The sequence below is a fragment of the Silene latifolia genome, chromosome Y, assembly GCF_048544455.1.
Source record: "Silene latifolia isolate original U9 population chromosome Y, ASM4854445v1, whole genome shotgun sequence".
Taxonomy (NCBI): domain Eukaryota; kingdom Viridiplantae; phylum Streptophyta; class Magnoliopsida; order Caryophyllales; family Caryophyllaceae; genus Silene; species Silene latifolia.
The window spans coordinates 419427822-419439851 of NC_133538.1; the positions used below are offsets into that span (position 1 = coordinate 419427822).

General features: G+C 38.8%; 1 non-coding gene across 1 annotated transcript; it reads right to left on the minus strand.

The window, feature by feature from the left end:
• Positions 1–10193: 10193 nt before the first annotated feature.
• Positions 10194–10300, minus strand: LOC141636954 (small nucleolar RNA R71). Its single transcript, XR_012541519.1, has one exon. It is a non-coding gene; the product is annotated as a small nucleolar RNA R71 (small nucleolar RNA).
• Positions 10301–12030: the final 1730 nt, after the last annotated feature.

The following is a 12030-nucleotide window of genomic DNA, read 5'->3' on the forward strand; positions in this document are numbered from 1 at the left end:
ATGACATTTTTATCTTAAAAATCACATTTTAATGTCAATATTATATAAAATGAACAATTAAATCCATAAATTAAACCAAAATATCCTAAAACATTTTAGGACCAGAAACTTTAACATGCATAATAAATTTCGTGATATTTCATAATAAACACAAATTTATAAGTTTTGTTTGTTAATCATATAACTCGGAAAAACAATAACCGATTTGCATGCAAACAACCTTGTGCTCTCTGATACCGCTTGTTGGAAATCTATATCTTATTATACAACATATTCTTATATGTTTCAAATTTATTTAGTCATAAAATAAATTCTAGATCTTATGCATGAAAACTAAAATAAATAAGTGAAGAAATCATTTTCTCACCATATGAATTTCGGTCAAATGGGCACCAACAAAATCTCCTTCTTGTTAGTTCTTGAACTTTCCATATTAGATGAACATACATGACCTCAAAATAGAAGCCCTCCAATTAGTTGCACCCAAGACTATCCCTCAAACCCACAAACTAATATGTACTAGATATTTATATTGTGGTTTACCTTAAAAATGATTACTAATACTCATATATTACATTAATAATTTTAGTAATCTTTCATGAACAATTTGGATTGAAATCTCATCTTTTTGATGAAGATTAAAGAGAGAGAAGAGAGAAAAGTACATGAACTTTTGCATGTGTTGTATGAATGAATGATCAGTAAATTAAGAGAAATAAAATTCTCCATCAACACCTCACAAAACCAGTTGGAAGGCTTAGTAAGACCAATGCATGGTCTTTTCTTTTTACTTTTGTCTTTACAAGAAAATAGATGTGTAAGAGTAGGTGTAAGGCTAGTTGTAGGTAGGCATCATCATGCCATTTTATTAAATAAAATAAAACAACCAAAACCCACTAACTCCTTCCATATTTCGGTCCATATATACATAAAATGGACTACCATTTTATTTTGTCAATTTGTCATTTGTCACACAATATGTCACATGTAGTATGATACATGTTACTAATTAATTAAATGCATATTTATCACATAAATATCATTTTATAAATTAATTAAATTACATTCAACAAATTGACTAGTGATACTTGATCACATAAATAAAATGGGTCATATAATTATAATTCACAACATCTTGTAATTATAATCAACCATTCATTCTTATCTTTATTGTTTCTCAAACAATAAACAATTTTAGTAATAAAGAATTTTATTTACTAAAATAAATCTTATTCAATCCCATTACAATAAGATATCAATATTCTCTCTCACAAATTGAATTGTTCAATTTTAAGGAATTAATTAATCTGTATCGGTATACAATTAATTAACCTTTTCAATTAAGGGAATCGTCCTTTAGGTGTGACCTCGGGATCAATCGATCACCACCGTCGCACGACGATAATGTCAAACTCTAGCCAGCCAATCATTACCGATATGTGTCGACCAGTTGACTATATATGTAATGTATCATCCCTTCCGTATTCTTGTAATGAGATTTAATAATGATATTTAAATCATGTGATCGCACCATTGTTGAGGACACATTTCCCAACACGTACTCGAGCAGAGTCTTAGCACACGGTCGAGTAAGGGCGAGTTTGAGGCGGTTCCTGAGGTGTGGCATCCGATGATCCGACTACAAGTTCCGGGTAGAAATTAAGTTCTCTCTACCTCTTTTTTATTCAATTTATGGTTTACTTTTGTTGATTAATTTTAGTATTGAAAACGGTTGAATGTTTATTGTTAATCTTTCAGTTATTTGTATCCGAAATTTTACTCGTTCTTAAATGAAAGTTGCAATTTCAGTTTATAATTTGTTATCTTATTATGGCCTGAGATTGTTAACTATGCTAATTGTGTGATTATGGCTTAGTTCGAGTTACATAATCCGAGTAGCAACTAGTTTAGATTAATCTCTGCGAATTGGGGTTAGCCTAAATTAGGAGTAAAGTTTGGTCAGTTAATCTTTAGGTAGTGACAACACTGAAGGGATTAATTGGATTAATGATGTCTTCTTGGTTAGATAATGCTTCTAATCCGGTCTTTAGTAGGGTGCGACAAACTTACATCTGTCGGTTAGTTAAGAATCAGTCTAGGCTTAGTTCAGGTCGGTTGTATTCTAAGAGAGGATAGGGAGTTCTTGTTATCTTTAATTCCACAGTTAATCTATAAATATACTTTAGATTTGACGTAAACAATAACCGGTTGACAAACTAGAATTACGAGTAGAATATGTGCTTAATTGGGTAATTGATTTCGGTTCTAAATGTCTAATTTTGTTTTAGTATTTAGTTCGGTGAGTTTAGTTCAAATCACAAATGAAACCCTCCTAATCGTAAATAATGTCAATAGCTGTAAATATGTAAATAAATGGTATATATGTAAGTTAGTGAATAAAAGTACGCAATAGTTAATTAGATTTCCAATCTCTCCGTGGGATCGATCCTACTTATCCTTTACTACGTTGTTATTTTTGAGGTTAAGATAGGTTTATAAATTATTAATTTGTATACGCTGTTTTAGCAGGATTTTCCCTGAATAGGTCCGGCTTGATTAAAGAATAATTTGGGTATCTAGCTCTATAAGTTTGGAATATTGTAAATGAATAACAGGGAAAGATTAAGTATAAAGAATAATGTTTATCTTATTTAGATAAGCTGGATACAAATTTGTTTAAGTAACTGTGTGCTCGTAAAATAATGAAAAATAAGTAGTGAAGTGGTTTAACATTGATGAATGATGAATCAAATTACAAATGCCAGATTACAATATTTATAGTTATACAAATATAAACGTTACATTGATCTTCAACGTCTTCCTCTTTTGTTGGAGCTGTTACCGGATTAATAAGGCACATTCCCTATTAGTTCGGTTGACTCGTTCTCCTTTGATTATTTCTTCAACTCATTCTCCTCTTGTATGTCCAGGTTCATTGGTGATATAGCTTCATGGTTAGACTTGGTCTTCCTTAAGAATAGGACATGAACATTCATCTTCATATAATCGTTTTGTTGCTCTTCAGCTTAATCCAGCCTGTTTAGGTGTACTGCCAGGCTATTCCGTGCTTACCTTCAGGCCTTTCTTCTGGGACTAAGTAGCCTATTCATCCTGTAATATTCTTCATCTGCCTGACAGTGGTTAGAACTATCCGGTCTCCATTTGCCCCAATCAGCCTTGTAAGGTCAGGCCAGGTTACAGTCAGACCAGGCTAAATTGGGCCTAACAATTGCCCCTTGACATTTTACCCGTGCTGGATCAGGCCAGGGGTGAGATGTCAACTTTACCGGGTTAAACAATAAAAAGAATTATATTTACTCAATGACTCTTAGACTCCTAGTTACCGTTAAACACTTGCAACGGCTAATTTGTGTGATGTCATGCTGACAGTTTGTCAATTCCTAGGGTTTTTACACCGTTAAACTCCTTCTATAAATACGATTCTTGTGATGAGTTTGTTTTCCACCAATTTTCTTCCACTTTCTTTGCTAAATTTTTCTCTAAAATTCTTCCCTATTTCTCCTGAGTTCTTATTCTGCTAACTTATAAAATAAAATTCATCATAATAAACTAAAGTAGAAAAGGGTATGGGAGCCAAAAACGTCCCGCACCCCGAAAGTCGCTGATGAACTCGAACCTAAAGACGTCCAAGAGGAGGAGATTGTTGAAATTGATCCTCCGCTTTCGTGCTATAGCTTTTAAATATCGTGGATTCTATCTTTTCTGCTCTTCAATCTTTGGATCCTTACTTTCCTGAAGAGAACTTATTGAAAACAAATTATGATAGGGTTTTAAGGGAGAAAAATATTATTCCTGATTCGACTGAGGTATGGATCCCTGAATCTTGTCCAGTCAGAGCTAACTGGGTGTCACCTGGTTGGTTCTGTATTTTTGAATGGGCGTTCAAAGCAGGCTGTAAGTTACCTTTTACCCCTTTAATGATCGATACCATTCGTGCTATGGAAGTATCACCTTTTCAGATTATGCCAATGGTTTGGAAACTTATCCATTCTGTTGAAAATTTATGTGCTAAGAACAATCTCACAATTACCATTAACGATATCAAGGCAATTTATCATATGAAAAATCCTTCTCCTGGTCGTTTTAATTTGAGAATCAAGTCGAAGATGTCACCATTAATCACTAACCTGGATTCTGGAGATGATAAAAGCTGGGCAAAGACTTTCATGTTTGTCCGGACTGAGAGCCTAGGGTCGGTCGCTTTGATTACCCGAGATATCCCCTCGGAAAGTGGTAGGTTTCTGTCTTTGCTAATTTGCAATATATATTATACGAAATTAGGATGTTCTCGAGTGTTCACCTTTGTATTTGATGATTTTTGCGGCTCTGATTGGAACTCGATCCCCTCGATGAGGAAGCTATTTCCAGGGTAGAGGCTTTCCTCGCTATTCCTGAGGAAGAGAGGGCCTGGCCTGCTAGTCTGGGCAGGGAATTATTGCCCCGGTATATGAAGACTAAGCTGAGCACTGTCAGGGTGCCTAAAGGCAAGCCTAGTTCCACTGCTCTTTCCTGTATGTTTTCTGCATGTTTCTGTGTTTGATTATTGTATTGTTATGTCTTCTCTTCTCATATTTATGTGCATTCTTTATATATTCAGTGTTCAGGTCTTCTTCTAGGTTGGCCAGCTTTACTGCAAATGATTTAAAAGTTGGGGTGGCTAGAATTGCTGAACAGTCCAAGAGCCAGGAGTCTAGTGGGAGCGATAAGACGCTTGATATTTTGGTTTCTGATGTCCAGCCTCCCCAAGAACCGCCCAGGCTAGTATCACCGGAGGTTGTTCAAGCTTCTAAAAGGAGAAGGGAAGACGTTATTCCTGAAGAGGAAGGGGGAGAGAGAGAGCCTATTCAGGCTCAACCCATCAGGAGTGTCAGGCAAGTGCCTACCAGGATTGATGATATGGATGCTGCCCGGGCACGGATAGATGAATTTTCTGCAAAGATGGGCGGCCAGCTTTTGTCTGCCAATACCCTTGAGTCGTCTACTAGAGTGGTTTCTATTCTGACTTCTCTTGTGACGAAGGCTGCTGAACTCGCTGCTCAGGCTAAGGAGGTTAGTTGTAAAGGGATGTTTCAGTTGTTCATGTGCTTTTTGTGTTGCTTTGTATCGAGCTGATTAATTTTGCTTCTTGTAGGGATTGGATGTCGGGTTGGCTACTGCTTGCCAGTTCAGGGATGCCCAGGCCAGGATTCTTACCTTGGAAGAAAAACTGGATAAGGTTAACCGTGAGCTGCACACATCCAGGGGTAATGAAGTAGTGCTTCAATCTCAGCTGGCGACAGCTAGAGAGACATCCAGGGCTGTTATAGTTTGTGAGGTGGTTGCAAAGAATGCTGAGAAGGTTGTCAGACAGGAGTTGGAGGTCACATTAAGGAGAGTTGGGCTGGAGAAGCGGACAATGTAGGATCACCGAGGAAGAATGAGGAGCTTGGTGCTGAGAAGGAATTAGTGGAGGCGCGGCTTGCTGATGCTGCTCAGTACTTTTTTGGGAAAGGCCGGGTTGATGCTATGAGGGATCCGAAATCTGACCGGGCTAATTGGGATCCGGACCGGGATGAGACAGCATTGGACACTCAGTATCCTGATTTGGCCAACATGGGTCGGGAAGAAGAAGTGGACTCTCCTCCTTCCAAAGAAAAATCTGGTGATCGGAAATGGTGGATGGTTGTGAGTCGGTTCTTCGGTGAGAAACTTACTTAGTTTGGAGTTTTTATTTTTTCCTTCTTTTGTTTTTGGCCCATCCAGGGGGGTGTTCCTGGAATGAATATTTAGGTATTTTTGGCTCATCCAGGGGGGATGTCCCTGGAATGGATAATTAGGTTTGTGGCAAGGCCAGCTATTTTGGGTAAATAAATATTTGGTCTTTGTTGGTTCCTTTTTGTGTTTTGATAAGGCATTTGTAGTATTGAATGTCTTACTGGATCTGGCCAGTTATTCGGCTGGATCGGGCCAGTTTTTTGTGCTGGATCTGGCCAGTTTATTGTGTTATGGGTGGGGTTATTACCTGTCTGGAGGGCTTACGTCCCCTGCCTGTCTAGAGGGCTTATGACCCATCTATGTTATACAATCCAGGAATAGATTTTCCAGGTTTGTATGTTAAGTTGAGCTCGATATTTTAAGGCTGTTTTTTTGCAAATCGAAAATAGGGTATCAGTTGGACATTGGTGGGGTGGCCCCCAATCTTTAAGATTTGTTTTAAATAAAATGCAGTATGTAAAACAAGTATTGAAGATTCTACTTGGTAAAAATAAGTATACGAATATTGACAAGTATTTGGGCACATAATAGAAGAAATTATATAAGGCATTTATTCATATACTGGCAAGTATCATACATTTAGTTTCACGTCCGGTCAGGCAAGAAATGTGAACATGAAAATTATACCTGGACCGGGAGATATATTCTATATGTGAAACAGTTTTAAGTGTGCAATATTCCAAGCTCTTGGGATCATTTCGCCGTCCAGGGTTTGTAATCTATAAGCTCCCTGGCCGACTATCGAGTCAATTAGGTAGGGACCTTCCCAGGTTGGGGCCAATTTGCCAGCATTCTTTTCTTTTGTGTTTTGGAAGACTTTCCTGAGGACAAGGTCTCCTACCCTGAATACCCTGGCTTTGACAGTCTTGTTGTAGCTTTTGCGACTCTTTGCGATATCTTTCCAATCTAATCTTTGCCGCATCTCTTAACTCTTCCGTTAAGTCCAGGTTGTCCTCTATTAGAGGTATATTGCTTGTTATTGTGTTCAGGCTGCATCTGGCTGATGGAATGTCGACCTCAGCCGGGATTACTGCTTCACATCCATAGACCAAGGAGTAGAGGGTTTGGCTTGTGGATGTTTTAGGCGTGGTTACTGTCGGCCCGGGGACCGAGGGGAGCTCTTGACCCATCCGCCTTTCCTTCTTTCTAGCTTCTTTTTTATGCAGCTGATTACTACTTTGTTACTGGATTCTGCCTGACCGTTAGCTTTTGGATATCCTGGCGTGGATGTTACCAGGTTAATGTTCCATTGAGCACAGAAGGCTGCTGTTCTTTTTCCCACGAATTGCGTGCCATTGTCACATACTATTTTAGAGGGGATGCCATATCTACATATGATGTTGTGTTTGATGAATGCTATGACATCCTTTTCCTTGACTTGCCTGTATGAATCAGCTTCTATCCACTTGGAGAAGTAATCAGTCATTGCTAGCATGAAGACTTTTTGTCCGGGTGCTTGAGGTAGTTTCCCTACTATATCCATGCCCCACTTCATAAATGGCTAGGGCGCGGATATGGAATGTAGTTCCTCAGATGGCTGATGGATATATGGTCCGTGAATCTGACAAGCTTTACATTTAGAGCTAAATTCCAGGCAATCGGCCCTCAAGGTGGGCCAATAATAACCTGTTCTGAGACTTTGCTTGCCAGGCTTCTTCCACCTTTATGATTTCCACAGTATCCTTCATGGATTTCTGATAATATCTGCTCAGCTTCTTGTGGCTCCAGGCATCTGAGGTATGGCCCAGCCTGCGATTTCTTAAAAAGCACGTTGTTAATAATAGTATATGAAGCAGCTTCTATTTTTAGTGCTCTGGCATCTTGTTTATTTAGGGGAAGGATTCCCTGTTGTAGACAGTCATAGTAGGGTTTTGTCCAAGAATTAGCAACATAAATTGGAAAACTTTCATCTTGTTTATTTATTGCAGGTTCCAATAAATGTACGATGGGTATTTGATGCGACCATAATTGGCGCATATTTAGCCCCCGAATTACCATTGTTTCTATGCTTTTTAGTGCCTATTTGGGTCATTTCTTATCTTTAGATCTTTGTTTTGCATATTCTTTGAGATTTTGATCCCTTGGTAGGAAAGGAGTAAGAATCTTGCATTTTCATGGCAAAACGAGGCTAAATGGATCGTATTCAATGACCAAGCATCAAGGAGAGACAAGACTAGAAGGCCTTTGTACATAGCTAAGTAGAAGATCAATGTTGAGAAAGGATCCTTGAGTCCCCAAGGAAATCCCCAAGGATTCTATGAAGAAAAGGAAAGAAAAGAAGAAGGAATGACGTAGAAGAAATCCGAACGGATCATCCATGATCCGTCCGTCCGCCCGACTCAATCCGAGCGTCCTTACCCAGGATCCGCTCGGATCCCCCCGGCCCAATCCGAGCGTCTTCTGCCTTGATCCGCTCGGATCGTCCATGCCCCATCCGTCCGTCTCGACCTCCATCCGCTCGGATCACGAGACACATGGTTTCGTCCTTCAAGTTACAAAATGGAGACGCCCTTCTCTCATTGAATACCGGAGTCTCCTTGCTCAACTTAAAAAGTGTAATTACTAGTTTAACCCTTAGTTAACCCTAATGCATCCTCCCTAATTTTCACTATAAATACCCCATTAGTCTAATTAGAGGAGCATGTTCTTCTAATCAATAATTAGTGTAGTTAATATCAATCAAATCTCTCTTCAATATTGTAATCAAATATTAATCAAGTTTTAATCCAAGTTTTAGTTCCTTAATCTCTCTCTTGTTCTTACTTTATTTTGGGTAATTGAAGATCATTTGGGTTATTATTGGGAGATTGACAACCTCTCAATCTAGGATTCAAGTACTTCTATTATTCTTGCTTTATTATTGGAATCATTAGTAGGTATAATCTCTTAATCCCTTTTTAATTATTGCTAATTACTTTCATTTATTCATCATGTTTCATTATGTTAGTATGATTGACAACCTTTCTAGCATGATCAATATGATAATGAGTGAGTAGTCTCTTAGCTAGGGTTTAATGGGTGATTAGGGGAAACCAACATGGGGATGATTCATGCTTAAATCAATATGCTTTCATATCTTATTTGCTTGCTTGTTTTGATCTTAATACATGCACATGTTATGTTTGATGAAATGCTAAGCCTATGAATCCTTGCATTTATTATCATCTACTATCTCTTCAACTTGACTTGTAAGACATAACCCAACTCGAGTCTTGTTAGATCATGCATGCGTTAAGTAGGAAAGATTAAGTCGACTTGTAGGTGTTGTACAATCTATGTGATTCGGCTCCGGGACCCAAACTTTCCTAGGATTGTAAGATATAACCCAACTCAATCCATCACAACAATAATTGCTTGCTTATAAATTGAGAACATGTTTGTATGATCATATCCCATGAATCCCCTATGAACCCATGACACCCTAGTGCTTTTAATCAATTGTTTACACCCTTATTCCATTTACCTTGTTAGTTTATTTTCATTGCTATTTTAGTTTAGTAACCTTCTACATCAACCCAACTTGTGACACCCCTAGACACCACTAGTAGCAATAGAAATCTTCGTTTTCAATACCCGTCCCTTGGGATCCGACCTTTACTTGCCTCTTTACTAATTTGTAGAGTTGTTTGTGAAGTATAAATTGTGTTTTGTATCGACCATTGACCAACGACCACAATTGCTTAATTTGTGAACTAAATGGCTCCGATCAAAAATGGCGCCGTTGCCGGGGACGGTGTTTAATTGATTTTAGATTTCTTTTGTTATTTTTAGTTGTGTCTTTTTCACCTTGGGGAAGTAAAACTCCTCAATGTTTGTTCTAATTGTTTTCTAGTTGTTTGATATTTTGCATGTCTAGAAGGTTACAAAGAGATTTGTTACCTTTTGACCGTGAAATCGAAAGAACCTTGACGAATAATAGGAGACTTGTTAGGAGGAATTTGGGAGGTGTTGGTGAAGTTGTTCAACCCACTAGTGAGTTTGTCAATCCTTTCGCAATAGAAGGAGAAGAGAACCCATTAAACAATACCACACAAAATCCACCTACAATGCCTAAATTCTCGTCTCACTCTATACCCACCGAGGAGAATCTACCAAACGGTACTCCTACCCCACAACATCTTACCGGAAATTTTATTGCCAAGTCCGCCTTCATCCAACTAGTTGAGAGGAGCCAATTCGGGGGCATGCCAAGTGAGGACCCTCATTCTCATATGGAAACCTTTTGCGATTATTGTGATGCTATCTCTCAAACGGGCGTGACTCAAGACCAAATTAGATGGGTCTTATTTCCTTTTTCGTTAATCGGAACCGCAAAGCAATGGTTGAAGGGCCTTGATAAGGCCACCCTTGGAATAGATTCTTGGAAGAAGTTAGCTCTCGCTTTCTACAAAAAATTCTACCCACCGGAAAAGACCAATATGCTAAGAGCTCAAATCACGAGTTTTAAACAAAGGGATGAAGAATCTTTGTATGAAGCTTGGGAGCGGTTCAAAGGTGTTTGTCGCTCATGTCCTCACCATGGACTTAGCGAATGGTTTTTAGTGCAACAATTTTGGAATGGTTTATATGAAGATTCAAGGAACATTCTCAATATGGGATCAAATGGAATGTTCACCGAAGTTGATGACAATCAAACATGGAACAAGATTGAGGAAATGGCGGTCCATAATTCGCAATATAGTAGGCCTCGCAAGGCTACTAGAGGAAAGTATGAAGTGGACACCGTTACTCAATTGGGTGCTCAACTTAGTGCTCACGTTGACACTATCAACTTGAAGTTTGAACAAGCTATGGCTAGACTTGAGGAAAACTCAAAATCAAAACATCATGTCAATGCCATGACGGCATCCTCATCAATCCCAAGTGGGATATGTGAGAATTGTGGAACTTTGGGTCATGATCAAAGTGAATGTAGGGGAACAACCGAGCAAGTCAATGCTTTCCAAGCTTACAAAAGCGGTACCCCTTATTCAAATTTTTACAATGAAAACACCAAATTCCATCCAAATCTCTCATACAAAAGCCAAAATGTTCAAAACCCTCAAACAACATACACCCCACCACCCATAAGAAATCAAAATCAAAGACCCTTTTACAATCAAAACCAAGGTTATCAAAATCAAAATCCATACAACCACCAAAATGACCAAAGTTTTGATGTCCAAAAAGCGGTCCTTCAAATGCAAAAGAATCAACAAGAATTTTTCACTCAAATGCAAAAAGATAGCCAAGCAAAGGATACCACCATCAACAACATTCTAGCTCACACCAAGATGTTGGAAACACAATTGACCCAACTAGCATCTTCGAACTCACAAAGACAAAAGGGGCAATTACCACCTCAAGGTAATCCCCTAGACATGAAACGGTTAGTGCCATTCACTTGAGAAGTGGTACAAGGTATGAAGCACCGAAGGAGCAAGTTGAGGATGAAGTTGTGAGAGCTAGTAAGAATGAAGTTGTGGTGCAAAGTCCCAAAGAAGGGGAATCATCAAAAGAAGAAAGTTCAAAGAAAAATGAAGACAAAGCCAAAGAAAAGGAGCCCATTGTGATTAGACTTCCTTTTCCAAGTCGTCAAGCCAAGCCTAAATTTGATGATCAACTTGGAAAGTTCATGGAAATTGTGAAGAACTTAGAAGTCTCAATTCCTTTTACGGAATTAATCAATCACGTTCCGGCCTATGCGAAATACATGAAGGATATTCTCACAAAGAAGAAGTCGATCCGGAAACTTGAGACTATCGCCTTCACTAAGGTGAGTAGTGCAATACTTCAAGGGAGTTCACCTCCAAAGTTAAAGGATCCGGAAGCTTCTCAATACCGTGTACCATTGGCGACACAACAATCAACAAAGCCTTATGTGATCTAGGGGCTAGTGTGAGTGTCATGCCGTACTCGGTGAGTAAAAGGTTGGGAATGGGAGAGCTTAAGTGCACCAATATCACACTTCAAATGGCCGATAGATCGACGAAGACACCGCTAGGGATATGGGAAGATGTCCCCGCATTTAATTGGGAAGTTTTTCATCCTGGTGGACTTTGTCATTGTTGATATGGAGGAAGATTCCAACATTCCAATCATCTTAGGAAGACCTTTCCTACACACCGCGGGTGCGGTGATTGATGTGAAGCATGGAGAGCTCACTCTAGAAGTGGGAGATGAAAGCATAACTTTTAATCTTGACAAGACCATGAGAGCTCCTCGTTTGCATGAGCCATGTTTCATGATTGATCATTATAGCCGGAAAGATGAGAA